This window comes from Phasianus colchicus, chromosome 3, assembly GCF_987193195.1.
Source record: "Phasianus colchicus chromosome 3, bPhaCol1.hap1.1, whole genome shotgun sequence".
NCBI classification, from domain to species: Eukaryota; Metazoa; Chordata; class Aves; order Galliformes; family Phasianidae; genus Phasianus; species Phasianus colchicus.
The window spans coordinates 30,454,914-30,471,971 of NC_143438.1; the positions used below are offsets into that span (position 1 = coordinate 30,454,914).

At 38.2% G+C, this 17,058-nt stretch overlaps 1 protein-coding gene across 2 annotated transcripts in view; it reads right to left on the bottom strand.

The window, feature by feature from the left end:
* Window positions 1-17,058, bottom strand: part of GALNT1 (polypeptide N-acetylgalactosaminyltransferase 1) — a 75,659-nt gene that overhangs the window by 48,202 nt on the left and 10,399 nt on the right. Inside the window, exon 2 of one of the 2 annotated variants that reach the window (XM_031589152.2) lies at window positions 7,292-7,462. The gene's annotated coding sequence lies outside the window, so the exon portion shown is untranslated. The remainder of the gene's footprint in view (window positions 1-7,291; window positions 7,463-17,058) is intronic. The other variant, XM_090137205.1, reaches the window with a different exon arrangement.

The window sequence follows — 17,058 nt, forward strand, 5'->3', positions numbered from 1 at the left end:
AGGCTTTCTTAACTTACTTCTTTCCTCCTGCCAACAGGTGTTTGTTATACTGTCTTTAAGCCTCATGTTACTTGCAGAAAGAAATTGCAAGAGACAAGGTTTCAAAGGATCAGATGAACAATATTTTAATCAGATCAAAGTTCAAAACCAGTTTAATCAACTTTTAGAGTTGCATTCTTTCCCACTACAAGCTTTGGTGCACAAGAAAAAGAATACATCCAGTTCAGAGACAAAAATATTCCCCCCTCAGAACATCACTGTAAATACCACTTGAGCTCAAGAGGATTGTTAAAATTTGGAAATCAGTAATGCAGTATAAGTACTAAGACTACTGTTGTCATATGAACAGCAGAGAGACACTAGCTAGACTCCTACTTCCATGGTTTTAATGTAGCTTTCAAATGACTGAGGCAACAATTGCAATTCTTCTGTCTGCTCTCCAAGTTGAAGGAAAATTAACTAAAAATAGACAGATGTATTCAGAAACCCTTCACAAATTTCCATTCTCTCTTCAACTGCTTTGCAATTTAAAATGTATTTCTATTATACCCAGTGAACAGCCAGCATATGTTTCTTAATATACCAATACTGTACAAATACACACACACGTATCTTTTTTACATTACGGCTTCGAACATTAGGAGTACATCATTAATTCAATTTAATTACAACACATAACAGCATGAATACACAGACTTATTGTACCTGAAAGTTCATAACAGCAACTTTTTTGCACAGGAATTCAGCTATTAGGTATGATAGCACCGGCAAGTTATGTTCAAAGCACAGTCATTCAAATCTTTTCTTTCTTACACTGAACAGCAGATACAGCCTGTCCTGACAGGCTCAGAAGAGGCAGCCCTTTTAGAAAGGCAGACTTAGAAGCCAACGCAGTTGTTTCTTTTCCTGAAAGAACCATAGTCTTAAATTGGGCTTCCGACAGCTTAGACGCTGACAAAGGGAAAACATCCCTCTTCAGAGCCATAGCTTCTTCACATGCACTCTCTAGGAGGGCTACCAAGTGTGCTTGACTTAAGAGTAACAGCCAGAGGATACAGGCAGTATTTTCATTAGTGAGTACTGCGGGCAGCATGAAGACAGTAATTCATTCACAAGTGAAAAGCTTTTGTTATCAACAGCAGCAAGTGAGAACTTTCATGCCAGCACTAGCAATGCACAAAGCTCATAAATCCCTGACAGACAACAATTAATGTCTATGATGCATCAGTAAGACCATCAGTAAGCTTTCCACTCCCCACACAGAGGCCTAGAAGGTTGAGATAGGACTTTTTTCTTTATTTTTGGAAGATTCACAGTTGGTGACCTAGTCATAAACTATAAACTGAGCTATAAACTGACCCCAGTTATTGATAAGTCTCCAAAAGCCACAGTGGCTGGTCTTCCAACCCTGAAACTACAGGACTGGTAGAGGAAAACAGAGTTCACATCAGCACAGGTGCTCTAGGTGACCACTTCCATTTCCTCCACAAAAACAACTCTGTCACGTGGGCTATATACCCTGTAAGTTCACCACTACTCAGAATTATTAAAAGCTAGGTGATTTGACCTTGACTTCCAGAGCCAAATGCAGGCTCCAAGGTTATTTTCAGAAATGAAAAGCTTAAGTATTCAACATTTATATTACACAGCTGCGGTTTCATAGTGGCAGAGAAGGCTGTTAGTATACTCATCACTTGCAGTTTGTTACAAAGACATGTAAACACCTCCATATATTTTAGATCCTCAGGCTTGTGACATGATGTAAGACAGCATGAAGTCTTCAAGCCATAAGTAGCATCACTCGGCCTTCACTAATACCAAATGCACACAAGCACTGAAGAATTTCTAATAATCAAGAAGTCACACACTCCAAAGCGACTTTTTAAATCATCTGCAAGTGCGATATGAGCTATAAGCAGAACTAGCAAGCTGACAGGACACTTTAAAATTAAAAAGTTAAAATTCCTGGTTAAAAAACAAAATAACAACAGGATAAACAACAAAATAAACAAAATAAAATCACTATTGAGAACAATCTTCTTAAAGAAGAGAAATCACATGCAAAAGATTAGATTATATGGCAGCAAAAACAATTGGAAGTTGTTCCATGGTCTCAATACTCATATCATCCATTTTCCTTTACGGTGTACCTGCAGTCTGGAAAAATCAAACTTTATACCGAGATTTGTTTAAAGTTCTACATTAAAGTGTCAAGCTAAATTCAGTTTTTATCAGCGGAGACTGAGCTAAAGTGAATACTATCCTCATCAGATCACTCTTCATACAGATGTGTCAAATACTCAATAGAATTTTCTGCAAATGATTTTCTTCAGTCTGCACATGTGAGTTAAAAATACCAGGTAATATTTGCTTCTGAAGTATTCTGTGGAAATGTGCAGAGATTCTTTTCAACACCAACGAACAATAAAGAATGGAATTCACATTATATTCTGCTACTAACATAGAAGCTACAAAGGAAGTAAAATAGAGGACCAACTCAGGTGTCAGTAAAGAAGAATCACAAATTCCAAGGGGAAATCTTTGACTAATCAGAAGTCAGAACTCTCTGTTACGCATTTTTAAAAGATGGTCAAAGACCTAAGCAGCCTATGAACAATCAAGCGAACAAATGTTTCACAAAACATTCTTGAAGTTATCCTCATATGTGAGGAGAAGTTAAATCTTGCAAGCCAAGTCTCAAACATCTTAAAATATCCAGCCCCCATATGGCTTCTGATTGTTTAGATATGTATCAAAAACAAAGCTAGAGTGGAATAAAATTGTTCATTAATTCTTCAAAAGCTTTTAAAGATTGCATAAAATCACATAAGCAAATAGTCATCATTAAGGATGAATCACTAACAGCCAAGAACTTGGATGAAAGATAAGCAGTCAGCTGATCAGAACAAAAGATTATAGATTTCTGGAAAGATAGGATAAAATGCAAAGGACAGAATTAACTGCCTTTATGGGACTAACTCCAGAAACCTCTAACCTCCAAAGCTTTCTGCTGTAGATTAATAAGGAGAATTGGAATAAACACAAAATATAATTGAAGAACATTTTTCCTCTACATGCATTATTTGTGGAAAATACTCAAAAACTTGTAGGTCTTCTAAAATAAAAGAAGATTTGAAAACTGTATAAAGAAAAATGCTCGGGTAACATCCTAGAGGAACCACCTGAATTCTGCCTAGAATAACTGTAGAACTTGCTGACAAATCAAATGCACACAGATATAAAGTTAAGAAGCACTGCAGAGAGAACAGTTCTCCACCAAAAGAAAAAAAAAATCAACAATCCAAATCCTCTGAAGAAAACGTTTTCAAGATAAAAAAGTGTTTCTCTAGACAGGAAATCTGACCAGACGTAGCAAAAAGAAAAGCTAGAATTGTCCAATTTTATGATACATTCATGAAATCATTGCAATGCTTCTCAAGAAGCTTGTCATCCCACTGATATAGACACATGTGAATATAGATTCTACATAGAAACCAAATGGCTGTATTTTTGCAGACAGGTCCGCACAGCTGCCAAGCATATATTAGCACACAAAAAGTCATTTCAACACCATACAGCTGTTCCCTCAGCAGGTAACTTCTGCTGCCAATAACCGTTTTGTACTTAGATAACAGGCACAGTACTGCGTTGAAGTTAAGATGCTACTCATTTGCTCTTCCCTTTTCCTGTTACTCTTTTTTTTTTTTTTTTTTCAATAATTCTGTCTTCCCAGAGATTTCTAGCAACACACAGCACGTTATTTCTGACAATTAAGTTTTTCATTTCCCCTGTCAAGCCAAGCAGAGGTACACACGGCATAGAAAGGCATGTGTGAGATTTTCTTCAAGAACTCGTGAAATTGTCCAAGTTAGGTGTTTCTGAAGTAGACAATCTTTGTATTTTGGGGCCCTACTTTGTACAGCTCAACAAGAAGAAAAGATCTGTCAGCAAAATAGGCAGACTGACAAAGCAGAGTTGCGGAAAACTGTAAAATTCTGAGTTATTTTTACCTTGGAGAGGGAAAGAAGAAACTGAAAAGAAGATGCCCGAGGATTTTGCAATAAACCCTGATATAGCAATAGACCCTGTCCAGGACTAGAGTTTTTAGAGTTCTGGATACTTTCTTTGTCCCTACAGTATCTTGGTCTACTGCGCACGGACTGATATTTCTACAGGATCAGAACATAACCTCCATAACTCAAACTTCAGGTAAGCCAGAGAGCTTTATTTACTGAAGAACTTGTGAACCCTAACAGTACAAAGGAATTTATAGAAGTATCGGTACTGTCCATACTCAGCTGTTGTAAAGGCTAGTTTGAAGTTAGGGGATGTTTACACAACAGAATTCTATTCTTTCTCCTTTCCACTGCATCTTCCCATGTGACATTCAAGCATGCAATCAGTCTTTATCCCTCAAGCAGGCAGCAGCTATGACCAATTCTGCTTCCTGCAAGCAGACACTCTCCCTCACTGCTCTTTCAGCTACATCTCCTAGGCTGCTACCATACAAAAAAGGATGAAGTAGGGTCAGAACAAAAAAGCAGTCTTCTGCTGCTGCCACAATTGAGATTGCTTAACATGAGAAAGAGGGAGAAAGAAGAGAAAGAATGGAGTTAGGATTCTACTCCTCTAAGAAATATACAGCTGCCCATACGATTAGAAAAACCCTAACCATACAGTACTCACCCATCAAATGAACATGGCTTTTCTTAAGGCTTTATGTAAGTAATTATAAATCATGCAATCATAGAATCACTCGGGTTGGAAAAGACCTTAAAGATCATCGAGTCCAACCACAACCTAACCATACAACCCTACCTCTAACAACTCTCTGCTAAATCATGTCCCTGAGCACCGCATCCAAACAGTTTTTAAACACATCCAGGGATGGTGACTCAACCACCTCTCTGGGGAGCCTGAATGATGAATCTAGCTAACAATACTGCAAACTGACCATTGGCATGTGCCTAGCTCACTGTAAGTTACCGGTAGGCACAACTTCTGCAGTCTCATTAAGTGCAAAGGAGAGAATCCTGACTGGGCCATGTCATATGCTAGTCCTAATGCTAATAAATCAATCAGTTTTTGCATTAGTAGTCCCTACAAACATGAATATGTGAAAAGCTCAACGCACAGACAAAAAAAGCCCAACAAAGCAGCCACGAAAGACTGAAAGAAGCTTGATGGCAAATACAAGACAGAGCTAGACAGTAGAGTCAAATCACTTTTAATTGCAGAATATAGAGACTACAAAGGAAAAAAAAAATTGGGACTAGGAAGGACAAGAAATTCAGTCTAGTAATCTCACTGTGAACAGCTTTGTCTCATCCCTCCTCTCCAGATATAGTAAATAACCTCAGTGAAAAAACAAACAAGCAAATGTTTAGACATCAAAACTTCAACTGCCAAAATGTCCAGACAAACTAAATGCTGGCCACAATGACATCTCCCATATCACTATTTTAAACCTCTTTACATTCATTAGAGTAGTATTTCCAAGCAAATAAGCAAAACAAATAAGAAAAATATCCACTAGTTAAAATCAATTTGCTGAAACTTAAAAACACAAAATATTAACATTTAGACCAAGAGCATGTTGCATTTAAATCCAGTCAAGTGTGACAAAATGTGGGTTTTTTGTTTTCAGAAAGAACATCCAACACTCTGAGCACTTGTTTATAAAAAGATAACATTATCAATGAAGGCAAACATAACAAGCAAGAGGCCTATATCAAACATGGATATTATCTTTAAAGAAGCTCCTGGGTAGCACTTCTAGGATGCTGCAACCATCTGTAGAGGAAATTCCAGTTTGGTAATCCAAGGGTTAAATAGGTCTACTGAGGAATACAGCACAATACAATGAGGAATCCACTGAGGAATACAGTGGAACCGTTTTGCAAATTCAGCTATAATTGGGGACTACAATATTTGAGTAATGCAATTATTTCATACTTTAATTTGTAACTTAAATCATAATTGTATAGTCTCCTTCAAAATTCTATGTTCCAATTTTTTTTTGAAATTACTTTACAGTAACTTTACTTAGAAATTTCTTCTTCCCTAAATAAACTAGAATGTTTTCAAACAAGAATGACTAGGGGTGCTTGAGAAGGCTGTATCAAGTGCTTATTGTGGTTAAAGATTCACCAACAGGCCAGCCTCCTGCTTTGAGAAAAAGTTATGCTACAATGCAATAATGTAAACCAGGGAACTGATACAAGAGAACAATCAAGAACATCTGTGGTTTGTCAACCACATCAGTTCACCAATATTTTCCTAGACCAAAGAATGCAGAACAATCAAGTATTGTCCAACAGCATCTATTTCCATACAAATGTTTTACCTGACTAAACTCACCACCAGAGCCAACAGTCACAGAACAGTTGACTAGGCTACAGGGAAAGTAACAGCAGGGAAGCTTCTGCTAAAAACACCATGATAAAATCCAGAAATAAAAGCTATAATCCACCTTTTTGTTGTTCTTGACGCCGATTTTCTATTCTGAGTAGCTAATACTACTTAGCAGTGTTAGGAATAAATTTTGAACAGATTTCACTCCCTCTCCTGAACTGTTTAAGACATACTTTTAAAGGAATTAATGTAAGATATTTGAGAATTTAAGATTTTTTGACCCATACCAAATTATGATGTTATAAAGTTGTCTGGAGATTCCCTTAATCCTGAAACGAGCCCTTCCCTTTTTGTCCCACCAGACCTGAACTGCAAAGTTGGCCCAAATGAGTTCTTTGGACTAAGTCTGTGAAAATCAGCCTTATGTAAGTTGCCAAATGGTTTGTAGGAAGAAAAAAAAAAAAAGGACGCTTTAAGGAAACTGTGACTGTAGGAAAAAAATAAATAAACAAAACCAAACAGGCTTAGCTGCTGTTCACTATGATAATTATGTTTCTGTTAGAAGCAATGGCCCAGAAGTTCTGTGTTTGAAGAGGGATCTGAATTCTGACTCACTGACCTAGATCTCTTCTCAAGATTTCACACTAATGAAGTAGAATTTAGGAGAACTGAAGATGCAGTGCTTTACTCAGATGTAGAATTTTTCTCTACTAGCAGTGAATAGTAACTGATAAACTAGTCTTGTGTAAATAGTTAAAGAAATTAATTGGTTTCAGACAACTGAACTGGTCCCCAAGGGACCTAAGCAAGTAGAAAAATAAGAAATACATAATGGCAACTTAGCAGTATACGTGCAATCTCTACACTGTATGATGCATCCAAAATGGACAAACGTTACCAAAGTGTCAAAAATTCCTGGATCCCGTTTCATACTAACCTCCTCTGCAGGTTTACAGCCATCTGGATGGTCCACAAGACTGGTGGCGAAATCCCACTGCACTGCAGTCAAGCGCTTGCGGTAGGAACCATAGAGTGGCAAAGTGATCTAGGTCATTCTGACATGAACACAGAACCACAGGTCTTCCATCCAAAAGGTCTTAAGGCTGTCCTAGAGAAGAACAGAAATTCAGATAAGTTCCAAATTCAATTCTGGCAGAGCTTGAGCTAAAAGGGGAAGGTCACAGAAGCTTTCCAACTATTTAAGACTTCAAAATCTAAATTTTTGTACAAGGAACGAAGAGCCAAAAGACTGCTGCTAAAAAGAGCCTGCGAGGAAAACAACATATGCAGGGTAGAGTGGAGAGGTGGAACAAGTCATCAACATTTTGTAGCCTTTCAGATGATATGATTTGAGTAGGAGGACTGCCTGTCCTCCTAAATAAGCAGTTATCTATTTTTGAGTTCTATATATGTCGCCCTCTATCCAATCATGAACACTTAGCACAGCAAACTGGGAATTGTTCTCAAAAAGGCTAGAAAACAGCCTCTTCATGGCACACATTTACGCGAGCAGCTCCCTAGCAGATCGCTCATTTGGGCTACATTTTTCCAGCTATATTCTAACTCAGAGATGCAGTTTTTCTTACACTCTTTCATCTCTCGCCCACAATTAAAACATCAGCATTCATAATGACAGCTTGGGAAGAGAGAGGGAGCATTATTAATCTACACAACCCTGATCCTTACAAACTAATATATTTTCAAATATCTCTTAGAATGTGACACCTGAAAAATGATGTCTGAGGCTTTCCAAGTGTTAGAATTTAGCACTACTGAAAGAAGAAATTCCCTCCAATCTCCTCCTTTACTCAGTTAATACAGCAATGTCTGAAGAAAATTCTAAGCAGTCGAAAAGTAAACAAAGCATCTCAACAGATGCAAGAAAGAAAATTTTCCAGTTTTTAATGCAACTGTAACTCGTCTACGCTTAGGTAATAATTGCCATGTATTATGAGCTTATTTGTTGTATTATATATGAACCTACTAAGTTATTCACGTTCGTTGTTCCATCTGTGTAAACTGACAGCTCACTTGTATTGCCTATTCCAGTGCAAAAACATATATAACAGAGAAGAAAATTAAGATGCTAGCACTATGTTAACATGACAGTATGGATGAAATATTTGATAAGATAAGCTAAGACTGGCAGTAAAAGATGCCTGTCAACTGCTGAATCGAAAACATTATTACTTTACCTGCTTCAATATAGGGATAATACTCAACTGTTTCCTTTTTTTTTTTTTTTTTTTTTTTTTTTTTTTTTTTGCATATCAAAGCAGAAAAGACAAATGCTTCATCTCATAGTTTTTCTCTGAATTTGAGAATAAATTACCAAAACATTGGTAATATTCCTATTCTATCAGTGTGCATTTAAGTAAGTCTATATTCACAAAAGGTGCATGCAGTCTAAGTTTTACAAGAAAAGGCTCAGGATCTTCTATGACTTTTTTTTTTTTAAATGTGAAAAAATAAAAATGGGGAAGTTTCAAAGAGCCAGAAGAATAAGGGCTCACAAGACAACCCAAGGCACACCCAGCAGGACACACAAAGCCTGACTGCTGTGCTTCTGGAGGTATTAAGATATCATGACACAAGCTTAAAGGCTTTTCTCTGAGTTACAAAAATACTAATTCAATCAATCATTCTTTCTACACATATCATCTTTCCTAAATCTCCAGAAAAATTAACTGTGCTTACAACCTTCTTGAAGTTCAATGGCCAAAACTGATCCAGCACCTCCCCATAAGCAAAACAGCAGGAAGTTTTGCCCTACAGATTACACCACATTTTATTCAGGCCAATACACACACACCCCCTTGTCTTTATAAGCAATGCTGCATCATGAATTCATAACCCATTGGGGTGGATGATAGGCCGGAAGAACTGCTTCAACAGTTCTCCCTCTTCTAAACACAAAACATTTCATTTATTCTACTAATCACAGCCTATCCTTTCAAGCTATTTTTTCACTCAAGATTCTTTGGTATTGCCATCTCAACTTCAGATGCACCCATTTATTCTCAAATGCCATTTGTCCTGAAATTTCATTATCCAGTTCATGAACATGAACAATAACTGAAACAGCTACTAAAAGAAAGCCCACAGAATATTCTCTCCCTTCTGAAAGTGAACCACTGAAAAACAACACTAGCTTCTGCTAACCTAATGATTTCATACACTTCTTAAAATAGCTTTTTTTTTTTTTTTTTTTTAACATCTAGGCTACATTTCCTCAGCTTGCTCTGTCAGAGTATTACATGTGGCTTTCTCTAGTCCACAAGCTTCCTGTTGCAGATGAAGTTAAGTTGGTTTGATTGTGTCTCTGAGCTTCACAACAAGGCTTTGAAATTTGCTTCCCTAAATTGCACAAAGAGAAGACTGTCTTACCTGCAATGTAAAGAGAAATCAAGCTGAAGCTGCAGTGTTCCTTTTTATTTTCTTGATGTAAAATTTAAGTAATCAGGAAGCAGAGACAATCTATACACGCTACTGATGTAGACAGGCAAGTGGGTTAGGAATCATGGATGCCAGAAAATGCAGGTAATGCATTTAGCACCACAGTGGTTAGGACTACCTATATTGGGGTACCAGATATGTAGCAGCATAACATGGTATGGAACACTGATAACTCAAACTAAAGTATCGCTTCAAACCCTGCATACAAGTAGTCTACAGACATAAAATGAAGTTCTTTTAGCATTTGGAAAAAAAACAAAAAACAGCAACCAAGCAGCTTCTGCTTGTAGGACATTCTCACATTACATTCAAGTATTTAACAGAAGCAACCAATGACACCCAAAAAAAACAGAGCATACAACACATGCACCATGGCTTTATTCTATAATTCTCCATGGCTATACTTAATGTAGCATGAGAAATTATCATTTCCACTAAAAAAGGTTCATTCAATAGATTTAAACATTCTTCTTGCACATAATTTTTCAAAAAATGTTTCACTGGCATCATTTACATTATAATCAGCAAATAACAAATACATGTATGTTTTCAAGAGGCGTAAAGTACATGCTGCTATCGTACTATCTATCTCCCCAGAACTTACAAGAAATTGTCAAGGAAGCAGTCACTTCAATCAGGCTGACACCTGAAGCAATGCCTTTGCTTTCCTTGGCTGTCATCAGTAGGCTGTTCACCAACAAAGAAGTCATTCTGGCAAGCACAGCCTTGCAAATAGCACAGCAACACCCTCCTCTCACAGGCCCTCTGTCTTCTGTTGTTTGAGGACACTGCCTCAAAGCAACTTGAGCCAGCCCACAGTTTTTTCTTTAAGTAAATATTATTTTTTATAAGTCAACTGGAAAATACACTCCCATCCTCAATCAAAACTACAGCAACACTCATTTTCACTTTGCTGAGAGTACTACACTCTTGGAAAGCACAAGTAAAAAAAAAGCAAGACAATCTACTGTTCTCAGCAGCAAACTGTCTGCTATCACATTCACTGTCATTACTAGCAAATCTCTCTGGACTTTAAGATATACTATTTTCATAGCTGTAACAGTACTGACTCAGAATTGTGTAACTTCGAAAAGCTATCACAGCTGGTCTCCAAAAAGCCCAAGAAGAAACAAACTATGTTCACGACAGGAGCAGCACTACAGCTTGTGGGGTTGGTGGAAGATTTTCTTAACTCTCGGGACAAAAAAGGCCAGCAAACGGACGAGCACAGACGGTTTATTTTGACAGTACTGATGTATACGAGCCTTAAGCACAGCACATCAGTGGCCCTGCAGCATGCTTACTCTCAGCATGATCACGAACAAAGAGCCGTGTGTTGGCTGTGGGGAGCTGGCAGCCCCTCTGCACCTTCCCTTGCTCACCGGGAACACTGCCTGCGTTGTTCCACACGCTGCAAATCCACCAGCAAATCCTGAGTCATACGGGGGACGCGGGACACAGCACACGACACAAAGGGCACCTCTACTCCCTCAGCTGACAAAGCATTCACCGGGGACGAACAGAAGAGCAAGGAAATACAATGTACAGTGGACCTGCTCTCACTGTGCTCAGGTGGCACTAGCAGCAGATGGCTGACTGACATTACAGAAACACACTTCTTGCAGACCGACTTTGGACTTCAACAGCAACTGCTTTGCCGCAGGAGTCACCAGAATCTCATGAGACAGGGTTTAAATTGCAGGTGGTGCTGGGTGAAGCCAGGAACTGGACTCAATCATCATTATGGGCCCATTCTAACCTAGGATATTCCACAGTTCTACAATGCAAGCAAATGCCACATTTACACAGTGCTTCTCAACATTTACAAAGGATCTCAATACCATATTTTCCCATGAAGAGTACTAAGCAGTATAGTCCCCAGTGTAAAACCACTGCTTCACACATCTAATTGTCTGCTTAGATGCTGAGAAATCATTCCTCCCAGCACTCTGACATAAAAGACAAGTTTACTTTCTTAACCTTAATTGCGAGAGAAATACTAATATTAAAGAGTACTCATTCTAAACCACGTTGTTTATGACTATACACATAGTTATGAAAGGCTGTTTATATATTTACTAACTTAGGAACCAAATCTAACTACAGAAAGACTCATAAGAGAATACTTCCTATTTCACTTACAAGATGTAATTAGAAGTTGTGAAAGGGGAAAACAGTATTCTTGTCCAGGGTTTAATGAAGCTCTATATTATCACACATTGGAATGTTAGTCCCTGAGGATGTCATGGAAATATTAGTCATCTGTTCAAGAATGAACAAGCAGATTGTTACTCCAAGGTCCAAAACAGCACAACCACTTATTAGGACTTTAACTCAAAGAACAGTAAGTTTACAGAACATAAAAGTAAACCTTGAGAAAAAAAAAACTCATCTGTGAAAAATTTCTGCACACAGAGCACAGAAATAGTGCAGACTCTTCCCTACAAAAAGGTCCAGGCCATGGATCCAGTTCTCTGAGAAGTTTAGTATTTCAGTGAAAGAAGTCATGGGGAAGGAAACGTATGGAAGCGGAGAAGGAATGGTTTTCTGCCTTCCACCAGACTTTAAAAATTCCACTGAGACCGTCTGTCAGTGTCACCAGCAGCAGTCTACGTGCCCTAAAACAACAATCTGCTTAAGTGAGCATATGTCTTCATACACATAAACACCAAGCCTCCCACAGAAACTCCAGTTTCGAATATCTTTATCTGTCTCCCAGCAAAGTTCTCCTGCATGCAATACTATCAGAAATTTGGCTGAGCCAACAAACGAATATCACTTCCCATTTGCAAAGCAGGGAGATCACTTTAAAAACAAATAATTTTTTTCCGTTCTTCCACACACAAGCAGGCAAACAAACATTTACTGGCTGCAGGTGAGACAATGGTCCCTTTTTCAGGAAGTTCTGTCTACCACAAAGGAACGCAGGAAACATTATGTTATCATGCTTAAAAAAAACAATGGATGCACTGAGTAACACTGATCAGAGCTTCTTGTCTGTCCATCTCTGTGCAGCCAGTAACAGGTAGCTGCAGCCAAACGCTGGGAGCTATTAACACTGTCTGATGACAAGGACAAGGAAACAGCAACAACAAACCCATGAAGTAGCCCTTCTAAAAAAAGCACTGCTGTTTCAATGCAGCCTTTGGCAGTGCTGCAATCCAGCATGCAGTTTCCCAAAATCGTGCTGCAAATCTTTAAGTTCCTTCCTAGAAATAGTCCATTTCCCTCTGTTTACTAATTGCTGAGTTAGCCAGCTGTTTGCAGTGCCTCTCTCATTTTTATATTTTTAATATGTGCACAAACCCAAGAGATATTTCAGTATCCAGGAAGAAAAGCGTGCAGTTTGCATACGCATCTTGCCAAAAATCAAGAAACAGGAACACTAAAAATCAGCACAGCTCAAGGAAAGCAACAGTCCATCCCACTATCCCCAAGCACTTCTCAGACACCACTACATCTAGACACAAGTTAAAGCCAATTTAACATAGAGATGAACTGTAGTCCAGAAACATTTACAGTCTATATCACAACCAAAGGAGGGAAAAGAACAGCCAGGTAAAGGAAGAGGAAAGACTGCTCATTTCAGCAGCAGCTTCTTCAGTTTTGCAATCTGCCATTGCTACTGAATTACATTTAAACATGGTTGTTCCTTGGTAATTCTCCCTATTTTCTCCAATTCTTTGTTTTCCAGTTACTCTAACTTTCCACCGTGATTTAAATGCCCTTTAGCAGCTGCCATAGACCAGAAACACTGTGAATTACACCACAACAGCAAGAGGGAAGGATTACTGATCTGTTACCTGGTAGACTGCTTCAGATTCTGAGAAACTTTCACTGCTAGCAGCTGTTCTGACAAACCCAACCACTGTGCATTTTCCGTAACTTGAAGGACATCAGTTGTATAAACACTTGCTTCACCAACACACTGGGCTTGTTCAAGGCTAAGGAATATTTTTGGTTTGAACATTCTGTGAATGGATGCAACAGGAACAACCCATGTAGAAGCTTGTCATGGAGCACAGCAAAACTAGGTTGCAATGTGAAAACACGCAGGATGTCTAAGTTCGAAATCAGCCCGCAAAACTGAGGTCACTTAAGATAAAATAACCAAATTCCTGAGACCAGGTTAAGTACTAGGTGCTAGGCAAGGGACATGCTATTTCATACGGGAAGATGAGACAGAACAAACAGTGGCTTGCAGAAAAAATACACCTGAACATTTGATAGCAAGTATGTTATACCACAGAACACCTCAGCAAGCGCACAAATTAAAGATAACACTTCTTATAAATACAGCTAAATAAGAAACAATGTAAATACGAATGCTCTATGTCTGATCACTGTAGTGTTCTTAAGTTCTTTAGAAAGATGAGGAAATCTTTGGACATACTGTCTTAAACCACTTAGTCCAAAATGCTTAAGATGACATCAAGAAAAGCAAGCAGGACATACCCAAAAAATTTGAGTGCCTCATGGTACACCAAAACAAAGCCTTCCAACTGATGGCATTTCAGCTCAACAGTTAGACAAAAAACGATAAACAAACCACTTCTTAACACTGTCTCACATGGAAACTACCATCAGACCTTTTGGACACATCAGAAAATATACTCTATTTTTTAAGGAGATTCAAATCCAAATCATCATTAGTAACCAGAGAAGCAAAGCCAGCTGAAAAAGCATTTTTAAGATCCTCATCTGCAACTGAAAATTTGAGGCTTGCAATTACCTCTCAGGAAGGCTCCCAACAAAACAGAAGTCTACTCATCGAAATACCTAGGCTGGATTTCCATGGTACAATGCATGAATATTTAGCCTTGAATTACTTGGATATAAAATTACTAAGAGCCAACTTCAGTAGCAGCTCAAGTGCTCTACCAGCTTCCAAAAAAAAAATAGCAAATGCTGAGGACAGTTATTTACTTTGCAAGCTGAAGTGTTCTACAAACCAAGTATACTCAAACCACTGATTTGTCAGCATTGTTCTCAGATGTGCATCAAAAAGTGTTCCGCACTTCAAGAAAGTAAGTTCTGAACAAACTCTAAATAAAAAGATGATAAAATATAACACTTTCAGCAATAGCTTTATCAACCTTCCATATCCCTAGGAAAAAAAAGAAAAAAAAAAAGGAATACAGAATGGAAAATTCAGTTATATTTTTATACCATTTTAAGAACATTCTACTTATCAAGAATGAATGCAGCAAATAACTTTGCAGAAGACTAAAACTCAGTGATATCTTCAGCACACGCAACAAAAACCAGAGAAGTATTTAGAGAATGTGCCAGTTTAATTTCTTATATAATTACCTTGTCTGTCTGGTCTAGACTAACAAGAACTACTTTGCTAAAGAGATGCTCTATCTTATCCAGATACATCAACAATCTCATCCATCTCTTTGAAGATTACTCCAGCCCACCCCAGTGCTTAACAATGCACCCCATGCTGTAAGCCAAAGTGCAGGATATGCTGGTAGCACATTTTATTGGAGTATGCAAGTCCCTCCTATTCCATGTAAAGATTCCACTGATGTTTTCCTGAAAATTATAGCTAGCTTTAGCCTGAATTATATCCAATTCTCCAGCATTTAGAGCACTTACTTCAATTCTTTGCTGCATTTCCAGAAAGCAAGCAAGCACTGAAAGGTGAAGAACATTTAGTCTTTTGTCAGTGAGTCATGAGGGGGCAAGAAAGGAGGTCAAACTGATTTTTTCCTACCTGAAACTGGCTAGACAGGTTAAACATACCAGTCAAAATATTATCTACCAATAGGGAGATTCTCCCCACAGTCATTACTTATATAGCCTATTAATAGTTCTGGGATTTGCAAATTCTTTTACTAATTAGTTTGCTGCACAACCGTAGCTGTCACTATTAGTCAAAACAGCTAGTGAGATACCATTTGGCCATTTAAGCATTTTTTTTTTTTTAATTCTCAAGAGCAAGAAATCTACATTTTATTCTTTTCCAACTATTCTGCTCTCCCTTCCTTACGGAGTCCTCTGTTTCCTAGCTTCCATTCACTTATACTTGGAGCCGCTACTTGTCCCCCTCAGGCAACACATTAAAATGGAGTCCCTCCAACAACGTTTAGCAGTTGCAGTAAACTAACAAGTTGAGCAGGGAGATGTCACTGCTTCTTTCACAATGCCCAGTGCAGAGATTGGAGATGGTAGCTTTAGGCTCATCAGTGGGATCTTCTCACAGAGCTCTTGCTTCAAAGCTGTTCAGACGCTACCAAAGTCTGTAATTGTGACTGCCCACTCTCTCATTCACTTTTAATCATTAAAAAATGATAACATCACTTAGGACACCCAGGCCTAATTTTGCTCGCTTCAAACATTTACTTGAGGCAATCTACTTTTTTGAAATAGCCTTCAACAAAGCAGTGTGCACAAGTGGCTGCTACAGGTAAGAAGTAAACCTTCTACTGCAGCAAGGCATGGTTTAACTGTAGTGGAGGAAATGCTAGCACAGTGAATTGAACTTTGGTCACTTCTTTTCCTCGTGATATTCAGAAAAATCCGGATGATTACACTGCCTTAATTGCATCATCTTATGTACTTTACACGTATGAACAGTACATTAATCTTATCTTCATCTTGCCTACAGTACGCTTTCCTGCTGTTCTTTTGTTTTTTCAAGAGAAGAACAACAGGAGATACCTACCAAACAGATACTGTATAAGCAAAATCTCTTTTCAGAGACCAAAATCCAAACTAACCCCATTTAAATATACACGTTTGCATTAAGTTCATAAGAAAGCTATGAAAGCTCTGTGCTAGAGAGAAGAAACACTACCAACTATTCATTAACATAAGCCAAGTGACTTAAGTTGTAGGACCATATTCTTCTAGAAAACCTAATCTGCAGCAACAGCAGGCCAGCTTTGTAGGTTTTGTTGTAAATTTAAAAGGACCAGCTGCAGTAAAAGCAGCAGCATACCGAAAAATATCTTATGGAATGTTGATGCTTAGAAATAAATTAGTCCATCTGCAAGCAGCCCTTGCTAAAACAAGCTATCCTACCTTCTGAAAAGCAGAACTAGTGATCTACTCTCCCAGTCATCAGCAATAACCTCACCATCTTGATGCTGGCCTTTAAGAGCTCTCTTATTTCCCAGTTCTCGAAACCTCCATTCCCCACATGATGCTATCATCTCTCTCACGTCTCTTAATTAACAGCTCAACAAGAGATATCACACGCCATGGTTTGTTCTAAGGTTTACATATACCATCTGGTCA